The following is an 18,755-nucleotide window of genomic DNA, read 5'->3' as shown; positions in this document are numbered from 1 at the left end:
CAGAATATTGCAAGTTTAATTATAAATTAAAAACTGGTGCCGACAAAAGAATCAGAAATTGAAGGTCATTCAAGCAATTCTGTTTATTATACCCTACATAAAGGACATCCAGTTGTCAAAAAGTCCATCTTAATATGGATTGTCATGTGCATAAAACAATATTATCAAGAAGCCATTACAGTTTAAAAAGAATTCCTAGGAGTCCCAATTTCAAAGCTAAGGCAGTCAGCCACTGTGGCACATCCCAAGTAGACAAATGTAGAATAGATTAAACCATACATTGTTGGATTCTTTGTGGTACTCACAGGGGGCAGGTAAACCTCACCTTGTTCTATTTATTTTCTTATTTTCTTATTACTGTGGTTACTGCTGTGCAGTTTAGTGTAAGCATATGGCTCTATGGAGGGTCCCTTATTGTAGAAGTGGTTTTCCGGGCCAAATGCATAAGCCACCCAACTCTTCACCCTATTTGTGGGCTGGGTGTTGAACATGAATTGAAAAATGAACAGCGATTACTTCTCTGATGCAATGCATTCGGGATCCAGTAGTCATATACCCAAACAAATTAAAAGAGTTGACTCATTTTTTCCTGAGGATTCCTGAATCTGATGTTTCTCCTTTTCGATGTGAGCATTTTTAAACATTTTGGGGGATCTGGTTCACTGGTAGGACATTTTTCAATGCTTGGGAATGTGGGCAGAATACCATTGCTGGAGACCTCTTGTTATAGGGAAGTAATCTTTCATCCACTATCAGAATTTACACACTTTGTGTACTTTTCGATCACACTAAGATTTTTCCCTCCCAACACCTGCAATATTTTGGATCATTGACATTCTTGATGGAGGTCAGACATACAGACAGACACGCTATTACACACCTGGGTATCAAAGAATGTACCAGAAAGAGAATTTAGAGAGAATCATTTATTCTGAATAAACAGACACCATGTTTACTTGGTCACTGCCATAAACTAATCAGCAATGGGATATGACCTCACGATATAATGAATCATGCATACTTCACATATACAGAAAGTAAACAAAAACACCTGTGCAGGTATTTAACAGCATTTTAAGCTAGTAAAATGAGCCAATTACACTGCCTTTCCCAGCTATGCAGCTCCTTGTGCGATAGCAAATATGACTTCTGTACGCAACCAGCTCTATTTAGGGTTCTCTACACATTAGCCTGCAGCTAAACTCTTGCTTCTTATGAAAAACAGTACTTTGTTTATTCCTTCTCATCTGTTTCATCCTTGAGTAACATTACTTCAATGCATCTTCATGGCCTCTCTTGTGACACACACCAGCACCTGTGCCACCTGCAGGGCCAGAGAATGGACCAACAATTGAGCCACTTCAAACCTGTCGCAGTGCCAGCGCTGGCTAGGCGGAGTGGCGTTCCTCCCCAAAACACTAGCATTAAGAAATTGCATCAGACCCAGGGCTACCAATGAACCCAGATATCTTTATTCTACTTTCATAGGCATCTTTATTTAATTATGGCTTTTAAAAGCCTGGTCTCCCTTAGGATTCTGACCTGCTAGTTCGCTGTATGGCACAAAGAGAAGGCACCAGGCAGGTGGATAGAATCCCAAGGCTACCACATCCCTCCTGCTGGCACACTCCATTCCAGAGGACACGGATTAGATGTCACAGGGAGATTTTAAAGGGCTAGCATGTTAAACTGATGCAGTCAGGCATCACCAATGCTGGCCAAGAAAAGCCAACAGGCTGAATGACATCAGAAGCCAATGTGGAATGGTCCAATTTTTTACAGCTGGCATCAGGAAAAGATGTTGAAGGCCGGTCATCTCTTTTGAAGGCTGACATCAGGTCTGCAGTGGAGGAAGCGGCAGCATCTTTTTGAAGGGAGGCATCTGACGCATGCTGGGGGATGCGGGTGGGCACTTGGCTTTCCATCTGTCTCCACAGGAGAGATAATCCTTCTGAGGGGTAAGAACATTACAAGACAATCAACAACAATGGAGCAGACTTCAAAAACGTGTCTTTGTTTTGAACTAAATGGACAATTTGCCCTCCAAGCCTACTTTTATCATTTGTACTGACACATGCCCACAGTGCATCAAACTAGCTGCTGGAACCACAACGGGTCTTTAGGAAGATTAGTGATCAGACTCCAGATGTCCACTACATGAGTGCAGACTGGGGCCACAAAGGGGTAAAGGCTTAAACTGCAACAATTAGTTAAAACTGTACAAATAACAGAGTTGCACTAAAAATGACTTACCTGTAACTATAGTTATCCGGTTATTAGCATAATTGACCTAAAAACATTTCACCTAAACATTTGATCGATTTTCTTTTAACCTTTTTTCGGTCAAATTTAATTAAATATATATATATGGGGGTGGGTAAGGGTATAGATTAGGTTGAGGAGACGTGGGCAAAAGGGTTGCAGGGGGGCCTCTGCAAGCATTTTAGACTGAAAAAAAAGTCAAATAAATTCAATCAAATGTGATTAGGTCAAATGCGATTACGTCAAATAGACCCAAAACGTTATCTGGACATGTGGCTTTCATAGTGACACATGCTTTGAATACTTACCCAGCCATAGGGCTGGGAATCCTCAATATAAATAAATGGCATATAAGTAGTAATACACTTTTAAAATGTGGCCTGCCAGGAAGCGACTGATTGGCCGCTGCTGGTCTCTGCAATTTCCCTACCGCAATTGGCAGATCCTGTGGCATTTTTGGCCACTAAGCTTTGTGGGGTACGACAATTGCCGGGCAACTCTGTACCAGCTACTGTCATCACACTCTAGCACTGGTCAGACAATGGAGGGGGCATGTTGTTCTGCCAGTACGCCAAGCCAGAAATAGGTTTCTATGGCTGAAGTATAATGCTTCGCAAAGATTGTTCCTCCGTCTGTGAGTAGAGCTCGCTTCAGCATGTTCCTTGTCTCCGAAGTTTGGCTGCTGGATTTCCCTGTCCTAACACCTGGATTTGTTTAAATATTATAGTTTGAATTCTGATTTTAGGTTTGTTTTACTGCAACATTGGTTCTGGAATCCAGTTATGTTCCCTGACTATGTTTGTGGAGTTGTTTGCATGAACTAATAGTGCCTCACTAATAGGGCTGTAAGGGTGCAGAAGGAAGACTGAAACGGATGGGTCATCGTGGTTGTTAATGACTTATTAATGTGAAAAAAATGAAAAGAAAACCATATCGTCATCGTGGTTGTTAATGACTTTAATTAATGTGAAAAAATGAAAAGAAAACCCTATCTTGCTCTAACTCAAAGAAGGGTTTCTCTGTGATAAACAAAAATATGAATGTATCCGTCAAGCTGTCCAAAAGCAAAAGTCCACAGTGCTATGTCAGAATCCTAACTCTGTCCCTCACATTCTATGTTAAACCAAATCAAAGGGGTATCTTTCTAGTCCAGAGAAATGATTCCCTTCCCCTGGACGATAAAGGTAGTTCTGGGTTTCAAAGGTACTCAAGGTTCAGTGCCAACTGGTGAGGAAAAGATTTTTCTTTCCTTGTCCGTATATATGGGTACCAGACCCCGGTTGGCAGACCTGGTTCTCTTCTCTACCAGGCACTGCGACGAAGAAGAGGGGTTTGGATGCTCCTCCAAATTGTGGTGGGTCCCTCACTCTGGTCGGCTGACCCGGTTCCCTTCTCTTCCAGGTCTCGGTTTCAAACACAGATTTGGTTTACCTACCTGCCAATTTCTGTGTTAATACATGTTACTCTCACAGTTCGCTTCCCGGTTTCTTAATCTCATATGCAGACTTGGTTTACACTCTTGCCAAGTACTGCGTCCAAAGGAATTACTCTCATAGTTTTCTACAGTTCCCCTGTATTTAACAGCCCTGGGTTGGCTTCCCCTTTAGCCCCCTCTGAGAACCCCCAATAATAGGCACAGCAACCCAAATATCTTCAGGGTCTTAGCTGAAGCCCTAGGGTCGGCCGCGGGCTTCCCTGTGTCGCTCTTTGGCTTGCTGGCTCGGCAGAAATCTCTCCGGCATGTGGCAGTGGCTCCTGACCCTTTTCGTTGTATCTTTCCCTGCTGGACAACATGGTCCTGCCGTGCTGCGCTACTCAGTTCTTGGTCTCTTGGCGTTCCCCCTGGAGACCGTGCTTCTCACCTTTCAATCCTCAGGTCTCCCCCTGCTGTTCTCCACGGTGAGTGTCCGCCATGCTCTTGGTTCCTCCAGGGAGGATCTGCCTCAGTGGTGAGTCCGTTGTCAGTTTTTATGTTGGCATCCAGTAAGGTCTGTAGTTGGAGACTAGACCGTTCATGCAAATCCATTTGATTGATCTCTTCGGATCCACACCTCTTCCTCGTCAGTTTCTTGGCTTGGATCTTCATGGTAGCTCCCTCTATTCTTCCTCGTCTCAGTCCTTCCTACATCTTGAGTTTATAGAAGTACATGGCAGAGGAGGGTATGGATGGAGAGTGGGGGTAAAGGAGAGGTGTAGGTGTTATGCGGATACCGCGTTCTCCCACAATAGTCGCCACTGGTCCCCCAGGGGGTTTACCCTCCCATTAGATCCACACGCCGAGTACCACCCCGAGGGGACTATCGGGTAGCGGCCTCACCTACCTGGCCTCATGGGAGGGGGCTCCCCATACGCAAGCAGTGACGACATCCTGGTATTCATCACAGGGCATAGTTTGATGGCATCTTGGATTTTCATCCTTTGTGATATCAATATTTTATTTGCATCGTGCTTGTACACAAGTGTTTCAGAGCGCGACAAGGCAAGGGAGGCGAACAAAGGAGAACAAAAACAACTATCTTACTAGGCCCAGTGACATTGAGGATGTGCAAGTCCCCTCCTCCCCTTACTTTCTTCTATGCACTTTATCAGAATTGTCCCTGGACCTAGTATGATAGCAACCTCATCTGTCTCCTCCCCCCTCACCTTACTGGTTTTTTCCTCCCCACAACCCCTCCAGCACTATCTGAAATGTCATCAGGTCTAGTATGATAGTCACTTGTTTTGTTCCTCCCTTACCTTTCTGCATCCCTCTTCCTCACCTCTTGTTTTTCTCCAGCACTACCAGAAATGTCACCGGGCCTAGTACGGTAGTCGCCTGTCTGTTTCCATTTCCTTCCCACTCTCCCCCTCCCTTCCTTATCTATGTCTTAGCTCTTGCACTATCTGAAATGTCGTCAGGCCGAGTACGATACTGTAAGAATGTAATTGTATTTTCCCTTGTTCCCTCCCTTGCCTTGAAGCGCTTTGAAACAACATTGTGTATAGGCGCTATATAAATAAACTATAATTTCAAGTGCATAATCTAATAAATCCCTTTGTGTTTAGAGAGGATCTGAATATTGTTTTTTGTTGTTTGGTGCTACGCTATCCAGTGTTCTCTAATGGGACCACCATGACTACTTTGCCTTTACGGATACTACCACGTATGTCCCTGTTCCTCCAACTACTGTGAAGTTTTGGAGTTCTGGAAAGGAATCAGATTCTGTAATGCGTGTCCCACATTCCATTAGCCATGCCCACTTGTCACCTGGTGAGGAGCTTTGCAAACATTCATTGGGTGCGTTACATTGTATACAACGTCTGGTGTTCCCCCTCCCCGCCGGGTGGTTTTCTGGACTCTGGCACCTCAATTAAGTATAAGTCTTGGGGACAGTCTTGCTATAGGGAGGGGGATCATTAAAGAAGGTTGGATAGCAGTGATATAACCACATTGCTTGATAAATGCATTAACCTAAACTATTTTTGACATTCCTCCTGCCTTTTCAACTATTTACCCAGTCTAGATGTGATACTAAAAATCTCAGCTTGTGGTTCAGAAGGAAGGTCTTGCTGATCTCTTCAGGTTAATTACTGGGTATCAACTGGTTGACACTATCAATCACATTTCAGTCCTTTACCCCCTGGCCCAATGAGGGGGAAGAGGCTTGGGCTATACGCAGGACAGCCATCTTTACATTCATATATAGTAGGTGAGAAGCATGAATATACAGACTTGCCGGAGAGGGGAGTGGTTTGCATGTGAATCTACAAATATAGTAATGCTGGAGAACTACAAGTACAGGCAAGTAACTCATTCTTCTCCAGCATTGATTCTTTCGTGGATGTGTGTTTTTCAAATAGAATACAGAGGAATTGTAAGGGAATGAGGAAAAGATGGATTTCACCTAGCAAAACATTGAAGAAACACTTTTCCCACTGAGGATCCTGCCAGCAAATCTGCCTAGATGCAGGAAGGTTTGGTGAATGTGCGGGGTGCTCTTGCAGATTTGTAAATGTTCTTTGTTTAGTGAAAAGTCCTCATTATGCCTGATGTGGTGGCTCCCTGTATCTTTTGCTGGAGCTTTGGTTTATGACTTTTCATGCCAAGCCGCGCTTAATTTAAAGCTCTGGATTCCTGCACACTACCTTAAGAGACCTTAAGACTCCCAAGGCAGGAGCACCCCAAAAGGTGCCTTATAGTGTTCCAAGGTGAATGTATGCTATTCATGTGGATAGGCTAGTGGCAGATATTTTGTGCAAAATGACCCCCACCGTGTGGAATCATTTGGTCTTGTTGTGGCCCACTTTGACTAATTCCTCCATGTACCTAAAATGGGGGTTGTTTTTTTCCTCTCCAAGTTCTGCGGCGTCACATCACTATCTCTTGCCACTATGTTTGCATGTATGCATGCTAGGGGAGGTGACATAAAGGGCCACAGAATGCCTGTCTCTGACCTGAAGGTTGTAGCAGTTTGAACCAGTTCTTTGCGGCAGAGGCCTGTCTAGTAGGAATGTGGATTTGTTCCTTTGTATGAAACCCCAGGATGCCAGAGTTTGTGGACAGCCATTGGTAAGCTGCCAAAAACTTGAATGTAGCTTGGTGTGTTATGGCGAACTGAGGTCTCCCCAATCCTCCCGTGTAGAAATCCAAGAAGACCCTCGACCCACTCAAATGTTCTTGTTGATGAAATTCAATCCTGCACACCTGGATGGCTTTCAACTCTAGCAAGAGGACTGAAGCTCTTCACCTACATCTTAAACGTGCTCTGGTAGCCAACGGCAGATCTCTCCTTCACAAATGACAAAGGAAGAACAGATTGTAGCTTCCTGGTCACTGGCTCCACTTCCTTCTAGTTCAAAGGGGAGAGCTGTATCCTATCACCTACCATCTCCCTAAAGCTCCTTGCCATGCATTCCTAACTTGTGCAAGAAGAGGGAGCTCCTTTGCGCCAAACAAGCAGGCACTCCTCTGATTTTGCCAATCTGGGGACACATGACAAGCACTCTTGTTCCACCTTTCCTATCTGGGAACCTCCCAGGAATATTGCTTCCAGTTGTCCGACCGCATCACCAAACATGTAACCCCAAGACTGCGAGGGTGCTGTCTCCCCTCTGGTGCGGTCCCGTGGACAAATCATCAATAATCAGACACCAACATCATTGTTGGAATCCTGCTCCTGAACTCATGGATGTTTTAGTAACTGAGCATCGCTCTTAATCAACAACCGCAACTCCGAAGACCATACACTGTGTTCCTCTGCTGATGGCTTGGACACATGGCTGAGCCGTTAGAGAAACTTTAATAATCTGTCCTCCGAGGGGTCTGCTGGTCCCTTCAGCACAGGTGAAGCTTTCTATACCGCACCTCTGGACTCCCCATGGAAAGCGCACTGCACCGGACTGGTTCCTGGACTCTTGGATTCATCTTTCTTTCCTGTGGCAGTTCTGGAGGGATTTTTCCTCTAGCTTCATCCTCATCCAGCAGTCCCCTGTTCTGATCCAAGGGTCTGCAATCCTTCAGATTCGTCTAGAATATTGGGACGGCACTAGTTGGCATTTTATGCAAGGGTGAGACCGTTCCTGCAAAGAACACTGCATTTCTGCAACCCTTTGTCCCAGTGACTTACACTGAACTCTTTTCATTCCTTTTCTAAAAAGACAACGATTTTACGCAACTCTTAAAAGTTCTCTCCATCCTCGGACAAAGAATTTCCAGAACTCCAAAAACGTTTAGAGGTGTTAAGGGGGATATAAGATTAACCACTTTTCCCTTAGGTGATCTTATGTAGTTATAGGTGCCTTTCACTCTTCCTGGTTTCTCCGAGAATACATCGGGGAACAATATTATGAAATCTTTTAAATCTTCTTGCTGTTGACAAGATAGCTCTTGAGGAATTATTTCAAAAGGTGTCTATCTCTTCTGGCACCAAACGGGATAGTATTGTGGCATTGGTGGCTGACGGGTTTTCCTTTCACTTTAAGAGATTTACATGATATAGATGGACCTTCTGTTTCCGGTCAGGTTGTGCTACCTTATAAGTACAGGTTCCTGTTCGTTCCAGTATTTCATATGGCCCATGCCACATAGAACAAGCTTCTTTTCCAAGGTGGGCAAGAGGACCAATACTTTTTGTCCTATGGAAAACGATCTTAGGCTCACCTTTTTGTCATAGGTGGATTTTTGCTGGATTTGGACCTTTTCCATATGAGTACAGACTAGATTTCGAACAACTCTCATATGCTCTCACAATCTGGTAGCCGTTATCGAAAGGGGAATGGGTGTCTCTTATCCTTCTTCCTAGGTCCCCGAGCATGCTGTGAGAAGCCTGAAGGTGTCTCACTTGCAAGTCCCTAGGGATCTGTCATCCAGGTGGCCAGGACACGGCCATCGCTATTGGATCCAGTTTATGGGGGTGGACCAGAGCAGGAGGATCACCTGGATGAGGGGGCTTTGGGGAGTGGAAGTAGGACACCGAAGGGCGAGACGCGGTATCCTGTGCCTTATAACACCCTTTCCCCATCCTAAAAGGTAGGATATCTAGAGACTCAACCCCCACCCCCCCCACCCTTTTGCAACATGAACACTTTCTCACAGGCAGTACATTGTGAACAACAGACTAACACTAGAGCCGTATACCTGACATGTCCCAACACAAGGCTCAGGAAGAGTCAGGCAATTACTGATAATTACACACACACCTGACTTCCATCACACTCGATAAATGGCAGAGCATGAAAGCACACTCTAAGCAAGGCAAAACACACAAGGAAGCAGCATTTTGTAGATGGTGGTTTAACACGAGGAGGAAGGTAGGAAGACCAGAAAGGGTTGCAAGGAGGGAATTGCCCTTGGCCTTTTCAGTGGAAGAAAACCACTATTTTCACAAGCCCTCGAGGATAAGAAACATAAGACCAGGAATTAAAGCTGCGGAAAGGTGCATTGTGTGTCAAAAGTACCCAGGGCTCTCCCACATCGATAGCCGTGGTACTGCTCCTGAAACAAAGCCACTCCAGAAAAAAGTTGAGGAGACTGATAAAGGACCAGTCTGAGTTAGAATCAAGGTTGCAAGCGGCAACATTGTGTGAAGCAATCTGCAAAGAACCGAGTTGAAGGCATGTGTGATGAGCAACGCAAATATAATTGAATATCCAAGGCATGATTGAACTTTTGAAACCACGGTAGATGCCATATACAGAATGGGATGGCACCACATGGGTGCTCATTTGAAGGACTCCGTTAGGCGTCATACTGCGAGTGTAAAATTGTGAACCGTAAATTCAAAGTGGTAATGCAACGGGTCAAGCCAAACCCTGTGCACATTCGAAGGTCTTTGTTAAATACGAACTGTAAATGGTCTGAGGGAGTCCAATTGTGAAAAGGGGATCTGAGCCAAACTGAAGGGTATCCGGGGTGAACTGTGAGTCAACCCGAGAAAAGGCATATGAACTGTAATTGGTCCGAACCAGACTGAGGGAGACTAATTGTGTAAAGGGGATCTGAGCCCGACAGAGATCCGGGGTGAACCGCGAGTCACTCGAGAAGGAATTGTCGAAGGAAGAGGGATCTGAGCCCGGCTGAGGGGGATACAGGGTGAGAGTAAATCACCCATGTGAATATTTGGAAAGGAACTTTTGTATGTTTGAGTCATCAGGCCCTCTGAAGCAAGAGACTTTGATAACCTAAGAAACTTGGCCGTTGAAGGCCCTGATGCGTGCAATAGAACTGTGTCCTTGTGCCAAAGCAGCCCAGGAGTGTGCTATGCTTGAGCGAACCGCCTGGTCCCATGCTGTAAACGTGGGGAAGGGAGGCCAACGGCCTAAACATCCTGACTTATTTTGTGAACACTTTTTTACTTTTGTGAACATTATCCCATACTATTTAGTAGCATATCAGGTGAAAGGGGGCAAAATAAAAGGGGTAAGGATTGGCATTCGTTTTTTTTAGTATCAGCCCTTTTTATTTGACTAGACTCCACAAGGACTGTATTATTATTTGATGGTCGTAGCTTGCTCCTATCTTAGATTTAGGGTTAGATAGGTGTTTTTCACACCCCTGATAAAAGTTCAATAAACAACCTTGAACTGTGATCACTTGGGTCTGTCTCACTTTGATGCCATGCCTTCCTTACAATATCCAGGACATTTCTAGGTTCTCTACCACAGAGTAGTTCAAAAGGAGAGAATCCAGTAGATGCCTGAGGGGGTCTTTCTTACTGAAAATAATGCCCAGAGGATAATACGGTCCCAGTCCTTCACATCTTTATCTACCAATTTTCTTAGGATATTTTAATCATTTTATTGAATCTCTCTACCAAACCATCTGTATGGAGATGGTACATTGAAGTTTAATATGGAGGAGTTCCTTGACTTCCCCCATGTGCTTGCTCATGAAATGTGAACCTTGATCCATCAGAATTTCTTTAGGAAAGCCAACCCTGGAAAAATACGGTAGGAGGGATAGTAGCCTCTCTACTGCTGCAGATATCGAAGCCTATTGATTCTTTCGTGGCAACAGATGGGTTGGAGGCTCTATGACTAAGCTTCTGGAATTGCAGGGTTTCCCAATTTGTTTCAATTGAGTCACATCCCACTCCTAACCCCTCATCTAAGGAAGACATGGTATCAACAGTAAGACAGACACAAGTGACCACAGTTCAAGGGTGTTAATTGAACTTTCGCAAGGGTGTGATACACACCCATCTAAACCTAAATCTACAGATGGGAGAAAGCTATGACTATAAAGGGGTCTATACAAAAAAAAATAAAAAAAACAGGGCCAATCCTTACTGCTGATTTACAAATAGTGTGGGGTAGCGTTCATGCAAAAGAAAGAGGTGTTCACAAAATGATATGTCAGGATGTTCGGGCCGTTGGCCTCCCTTCCCCACATTTTGAGCATTGGACAAGGAGCACGGGACATGGGACTCGAGCAAAGCACACACACTGGCTTCTGCGGCACAAATATACAGTTCCATTAACAGCATCAGGACCTTCTGTGTCCAAGCCACTCTACTTCTTAAAAAGTCTCTTGATTCTGAGAGCCTGATGTACAATACAACAAGATGCAAAAGCTATTTTTCTTTAAGAAGTATTCAATTAGGTTGTTTATGTCACGACCCTCGCCCAAAACCCCCTCTGGCAAACCCATTGGCCAGGTGGAGTCAGGACTCGGGCCTCTAGAGGCTGGCATCCTCTTCAAAAGCCCTCATGGGGCCAGTCCTGGCGCCTATGGCGCCAGGCTCATATACCATTAACAACAATGTGCTTGGGAACTACTTTATTGTATTATCAGCCAACAGGGAGGAATCCACATAGCTTGGTTCCTAAGAACCAAGCTATACGGACTAGTATTTTGGGTGTGGCAGGCCTGGAACTACTTTCCCGGGTACTACTTTACCTGGGCTATATAAACCACACCCTGACTGCAGAACATGCTTTGTGTTACTTTGCAGCTTGCAACGTGACGCTCACCGTGTCCAGCAATCCCCTCGAACTTCGGAGAAGCAGAACCTGCAAGGAGACAAAAGGAACATCATTAGCAGCAGCATCATCTTACCTGCAGTCTTCATCTTTAAACACTCGCAGCTACTGAGAACAGCTTCCTCGAATCTGCACGCCTCCCGGACAGAAAGACCTGAAAGAGGAAGATAGAGGCAAGATACATTTACAAATTTCGAACTGCCCAAAAGGCTTACCTGGCTGGTCGCCTCTCAGCTGGCACCACTCCGGACATTCCACTCGCGCTGAACACCACAGCGACCTACAAGGAAGGAAAACACAGGTTAGCAAAGGCAAGACTTCGCAGAGCTGCCCATAGCGCTTACTTACCGCATCATAGGGCTCTTACTGCGCCATCATTTACCAGCGGGGCTCAACCAAGCCAGTTCGCCGCACTGAAGCTCTGCATACCTAAGGGAGGAAAAAGACATTTTAAACAAAGAAAGGCATGCAGGATAGCAACAAAACTAAAGAACAGCAATAAGACCTACCTGAACAATATCAAACGGGCCGGTGTCAGTGAAGTAACTGGACCGCACTCGCCCATGAAAGACAACGCACCCCTGCAAAGAAGGCAGGACGGAGAGCACGCCTAATTTTACCATAAGGGGAGGAGAGGGCGCCAGAGGGATTGAAAGCATACGGGGGTGAGGGAGGATACTTACCCCAGCCGGTCAGTCTTGAACACAGTCCTCCTGTATTTTCAGGCAGAACCTTCCCCGCAGACCACATCAGGGCAAAGCTGAGAAGCATACCAGCGAGTAACCCAGCTGGGTGGCGTCTCTGTGGATACCAGGTGAGTAACAGTTCACCTGCGATTACCCTCAGCTGGGCTCAGATCCCTTTAAAAAACAAAGGTTCAAAGTTGGATCCCCCTCTTCCAGGATCAGATCCCCTTCTTGCAATGGTCTCTCTCAGGTGACTAACGGTTCACCCCGGAGGCCCCTCAGCCGGGTAGAGGTCCCTTTCAATTTCCAAATTAGTCTCCCTCAGCCAGGATGAGACCAATTGCAGTATACTTTAAACCATCTAAGACTTTTGAATGTGCACAGGGTTTAGCTTGACCCGTTGCAGGACCACTTCGATCTTAATATTCCCTTTTTCTCACAATTAGCATCAGTTGGGATACATAACAGAGACTTTCGAATGAGCACCCACGTGCCGCCGGACCACCGTATCTTTTCTTGGCCTCCCAAAGTTCAGTCAATCCGTCACTCCTTTGGTTTCCAATTATATTTGTGTCGCTCGTCACTTACGTTTAACACACTGTTCTCTTAGATATCTTCATACAATGTTGCTGCTTGTAACCTTGGTTCAAAACACAGGGTGGGTTGGTATCAGTCTCTCTGACTCACCGACTGTGCGGTCTTCACTGATGCTGCTTTGCTATAGGAGTCAAGGACAGTACCATGGCGGCAATCGCTCCTCCCTGCCCTGGTTATCGATGCAGGAGAGCCCCGGGTACCTTCGACACACTTTGCAGGTTTGATCAGCTTTAGTTCCTGGTTTAAGGTTTCTTAATTTCCAAGGTTCCCTAAAGTAACAGTCTTTTAAAAGTCAAGGGCACTTCTCTCCTTGCACCCTCTCTGGACTCGCAGTCTTTCTCCTTGTATTAAACTGCCATCTTGGAACTGCTGTTTCCTTGTGTGTTTTGCCTTGCTCATAGTGTGCTTTCGTGCTCCGCCTTTTATCCATGTGGGGAAATGTGATGGAAGTCAGGTGTGTGTAATGATCAGTAATTGCCTGACCATTGTATTGAGACATGTTGGGTATACGTCGCTCTGGTGTTAGTCCGTTGTCGCTCACAGTGAGCTGTCAGCGAGAAAGTGTTTCGGGAAAGGGGGGTGGAGGGGAAGAGAGGGGTTGCGTTCCTAGGTATCCTACCTGGAAGGATGGGGAAAAGGTGTTACGGGGAAGGGGATACCGTGTCTCACCATCCGGTGTCCCACTTATTTTCCCCGAAGACCTTTAATCCAGATGATCCTCCCACACTGGTCCACCCCAAGGAGCTGGATCTAAGAGCGATGGCCATGTCTTGGCCACCTGGATGACAGATCACCAGGGACCAGCGGGAGAGAAACCTTCAGGTTTCTCACAGCAGCCCTTGAAAATCCTTTGTGTCAGGTCACAGAGAGCCCACAGAGTGCTTTGAGCCGTTGGATGGTATTCTCAGTGCGGTGGTATGTTTGGTTCCTGGTGTGTGGTGGACATGTGGTGTGAATGCAGAGGGGAGTCCAGCTGCTTCACTTACTTCCAGCAATGTCTGCCAGGAAAAGCGTGTGGCTCGGAGGGTTGGGAGGAGTTTCTGTGATGGAATGATAGAAGGCAGGCATTCAGTGGTAGTGGCGAGCCATGTGAGTAATGCAAAGTGGAAAGAAGAAATGGAGAGCGGATTAGAGGTGTAACTGAGTCTCACACATATGGAGACTTACAAAAGGGACCACTAGCATGTAGGATGAAAGGAGCCCTAGCACCCACAGACCAAGAAAGGCTGGTGCTTGGAGAGCTTGGATTAACTCTGAAAAGGTATTATTGCCTAAATTCTCATCTCTGTAGGAAAAACATTGCCCAGACTCATGTCACACAAAAACGTAATGTACTATAGCTGCTGCGTTGATATGTGGGACAATACCTTGTTGTTCACTGACAAGCCCAGATAATCAATCATCTTCACAGTTATGTTAACTGCTAGATAAACTACCACTGAACTTGTAGTTCGAATGATCCAGTCATCCATACATGGGTAAATGGGCACCCCTTTTGGAAACGTGATGGTCATGACCTCTATAAAAACATTTGGTACAGAGCTCATGCCTACGGGATGAAGTTTGTACTAGTAACAATTAGCTGGTGCTGTGAACTCATGGGGGCTCTAAACCGGCATGTGCATTAAGGAATCTGTATATCCCCACATAGCATTCTCCCTCTTGAAAAGCTGGAACAATTTGAGATGATGTACTATCTGAGAATTCTCCATCAGGAGAGAAGCACTGAAATCTGAAAGATCCACAATGGTTCTGAGGCCTCAGAGGTCCTTTTTTAAAAAAGGTTGAAGAATGAAATTAAGGGTGGGGGCTTTCCTTCCTCCATGTGCAATACTTGGTCTATCACCTCCCCATGTCCAATAACAGGTGTTCGTCTTGTAGAGAGGAAGATGGGAGCGGAGACTGATGTCTGGAATTCCTTGCTACCACCGGAAGGGTACAAGCATCACAGGTAAACAGTTTCCCATGCGGCAGGGAGCTCACAAATCTGCCACACAATGGTGTGGCATATCCTTGGGACTGGGGGTAACACAAAAGCTGGTCTGATTAGGTAGTGATCAAGGATAATAATTCCACGACCTTCTTTACTTCTTACTTTGCTGGGATAAAGACACAGTATCTCTTCTGTAAGGCATGACTTGTGAGCAAGAGCACAAACTTCTGAAGACTTTGAAAGATCTCATCCTATCAAACTTCTTGGAGGAGGAGGGTTTGATCTTTGTAATTGCTTCATATTCAGAAAGAGTAATTTCACTGTGAAAGGAAAGTGTAGGCCTTTCTTTTCTTGATGACTTTGCCTTTAGTAGAGTGCAAGATGACAACAAGTTCTCTACTGAGGCCTTGAGGAAACTAAGCAGTGTGAATAGGAGCGGTTTCCCTTCACATATTCCTAACTATTGCAATGGTAACTATGACAGAGCTGAGAGCCTGGTGGTTTTAAATGACAGGTTAAACATACATTAGCACACAAAAAAGGTCCATGCAGTGTATTACTGAAAATATAAGTTTTATTTAAAGTGGTGCAAGAAAATATAGCCTCAAAACATGAAAGTACTTCAAAAATAGACAAAAAGTACAGGAAAACAGCCTCCACAAGAATCACTTTTTTTACATTTTTTTAAAAAATATGTATTAGTTAAACATTAATCCTTTGTTAACCTTTAACAAATAGTTCAGTAGAATGTCTACTCCTTATGTGTATATTAGTCTCACAGTTTGTGGTATTCACTTCTCTAGATGTTAGTCATCTGTCCTTATTTCCTTGAAGATCCATTCTACTAATTTGAGCACATCCAATGTCTGACTAATTTTATGAACTGTCATTAGTCGTTCCCACCATCCCTCCTCAGCAATATAATCAACTTGTGCCAGTCATTTTCTCAGAAATCTATTTCTTACTATTTGCAGTTCTGGGCAGGAGAGATCTAAATGCCTCGTAGTTTCGATTAGTTCCGGGTTCTTACAGAATCGACATTGTGTCGTCATCTGCTCAGTTATCTGCTTTCCCCTCAGATATTGCACTTCCCGCAAAGGTAATATGTTCAATCTACATCGCATCAAGAGATCACGATAAATGGGCGATGGAAATCTCTTCATGTACGCTGCGAGATGATTTACTGCTTTTTTCCCCAGATAATGTTCAAGCAATATATGTTATCTGCTTTTAATGTATCCGTTTCGAACCAGTCTCTTTCCTTCAAGCGTCTTTCAGCTTTATCTGGGTTGCCTTTCAGGGTTTCTATATCAATGTCATTGTATAGTAGTATACCTATACATTTTTGTTTCCATGCTCCCAAGATTTTTTCTTCTTTGGTGTTTGGTGTGATTTTCTAAATTTCAAAGGGAGCTGCTGGTTTCTCAATGATACATTTGTGATATAAAGACAGTGATTTCCAAAGTGCTATGGAGGCCGTGGATTGGAGCCTCAGTTCATGTCTAATTGTGGCAGTTTGCAAGCAATTTGGAAGTCTGAGTATCTTCCGCCAAAAATATGCTTCCAATTTTCCCCAAGTTTCCCATGTTAAGTTTAGCAGTGTCTCTCCCCCGTAAGTCAGTACTGGTATCACCTTTTGCTTGAAAAAGGTAATAAATGGAGTCATAGAATATGTTCCATATCTTCGGTGCAGTACTTTGCCTTGGGCGGTTCGTTTTATTAGTCTTTCTTTTAAGAGTTCAAGTTGGGCTTGCTCATTGATGTTCTTATTTATCATCACGCCCAAGTATATTATAGCGTCCACCACTTTTAGGGCTTGATTTTCAAGTGACCACGTATACAGGATTTTTTTTCTTGGCACCTCGGGCTGTATTCATTATTAGAATTCTGGATTTCTCTATATTTTGATTTTGTTTTTGTCCAGCTAGTTCTTAAACTCCACCAATCTTCTTTTCAGTCCTATTGCTGTTTGGTTGATAAAAACCACATCATCCGCATATAGGACCCACGCCAGATCTTCATTTTCTAATTTTGGCCGGAAAGCCCAAACTGTTTCTTGCGATGTTTGCATGTCCGCCATGTATAAGATGAACAGAAATGGGGCCAGGGCACATCCTTGTTTGATGCATTTAGAGGTCCTGTGTTTTTTCTCCTTCTTTGGATAGAATTATTTGGATTGTGGCGTCTGTATAAAGTTCTTGTATTGCTTCCAATAGATCTTCCGAGAAATTCCAATTTTTTAAATTTTTATCCATAAGAGGTCTCTGCAGACAGTGTCAAATGCCTGTTCCAGGTCTATAAACCCTAGATAAAGGGTCCCTTTTGTGTCCATTACTCTTGATTTTAGTAGGTTTATCAAAAACAGGTTCAAGGTGGTTCCCACTCCCTGCATAAAGGCTGTTTGACGATTATCAAGAATGCCTACCTTTATGGCCCCGTTTTTAAGATCTCTCAGCAAAATTGATGAGAAGATCTTTCCAATTGAGTCTAACAAGGCTATTGGCCTATAGTTCCTTGGGTTCATCCAGTCCCCCTTTTTGAAAATCGGGACGATCAAGGCTTCTTTCCATGATGATGGTATTTTTCTGGTTTTTAAGATTTGCTGGAACAGTATCAGTATAAAATCTGCCCAAGCTTCACCATTTTCTTTGATCATCCCATTTGAAATACCATCTGGCCCTGCTGCTCTCGAGGAGCTTAGCTGGTTGATTCTTGTTGTTATGTCGTTTTTATCAATGTCTATGAGCCGCTGAGTCTCATTCTGCTTCTCTCTGGGGTTTTTTCAGACCGTATCATCATTGAAAAGTGCAGTAAAATGATTCTCCCAGACTTATTTTGATATTTGATTTGTATTTATGGCCGATTGGAGGTCATCACCCTTGTTTATAATTTCCCACAAGCAGCGCGCATTCCCCGTTGTTAATGCCGCTAGCATTTTTTCTGCGTCACCCTGTGCTCTCCATGCATATGACGATTTTAGCCAGTTTTTATAGTGTTGCTTATTCCGTCTTATCGAGTCTTCTTTGCTCTGCTCTATACTCCCTTCGCTTCTTAACTAGTTCTTTATTATACACGTGTTTCCTTTGAATTGTAGGCTTTTCCTTTGATTTCCTTTCACTTCAAAATCTTTTAGAATCCATCTATATTCTGTTGTGTTCTTATTACTTATGATGCTAATTGCCAGTTTTTCTGCTTTCGGAATATTAGCGGGTTTAATTCCAAGTCGATTTCTTCCCCATGTTAATTCCATTGGGCAAGTATTCAACTTGGTCTTTCCCTTCCATAGTAGAGCAATTTCTAGTAATGCGTGGTCACTTGTTATTTGTTTCTTTATGGTGAGTGATTTGATGTATAGTAGTGTCTAGGCAGGCACTGTTAGAGGTGCAGAACCAGTAATCGGCTTCCAGAATGTCGCCCCATGTCTGGCCATTTAGCATATTCATGTCACGGCTGTCCATTTCCATCAACCATTTTTTTTCCAATTTATCTAGATCAGATCTTATTTTCAGTCTTCCCTTTCCGTCCAAAAATGTCAGGTTTAAGTCCCCACAGATCAAGATCATTTGATCAGGGTCTTCCTCCATGGATTGATCCAGGGGTCCAGTAATAGATGCGATATAGCTATCAAAGTCTTTATCTTGGGCGCTCTGATAGGTGTTAATCGGGAGGAATCTGGTTTCCAGTTGCCCTTTATTTTTGATCAATTTTAATATTTGGACGTAAGGGTTTGGCGTTTGGTGATCTTGGATCTGAATATTACAATCCTCTTTAATTAGGGTCAGCAAACCTGCTTTTGGTCTTCCCTTTGGCCTTTCCCT

At 44.2% G+C, this 18,755-nt stretch overlaps 1 protein-coding gene across 6 annotated transcripts in view; it reads right to left on the bottom strand.

Moving 5' to 3' along the window:
- Positions 1–911: 911 nt before the first annotated feature.
- The window catches only part of LOC138570011 (survival motor neuron protein-like), a 354,362-nt gene continuing 336,518 nt past the window's right edge, over positions 912–18,755 (bottom strand). For 4 of the 6 annotated variants that reach the window (XM_069648543.1, XM_069648568.1, XM_069648549.1 and 1 more), the window contains one exon: positions 912–1,951. The gene's annotated coding sequence lies outside the window, so the exon portion shown is untranslated. The remainder of the gene's footprint in view (positions 1,952–18,755) is intronic. The other 2 variants (XM_069648577.1, XM_069648587.1) reach the window with 1 other exon arrangement.

Source organism: Ambystoma mexicanum, chromosome 1p (assembly GCF_040938575.1).
Source record: "Ambystoma mexicanum isolate Mex_15411 chromosome 1p, UKY_AmexF1_1, whole genome shotgun sequence".
Classification (NCBI taxonomy): domain Eukaryota; kingdom Metazoa; phylum Chordata; class Amphibia; order Caudata; family Ambystomatidae; genus Ambystoma; species Ambystoma mexicanum.
Note: the sequence above shows the minus strand (reverse complement) of the source record. Positions and strands in the feature narration are given on the sequence as shown.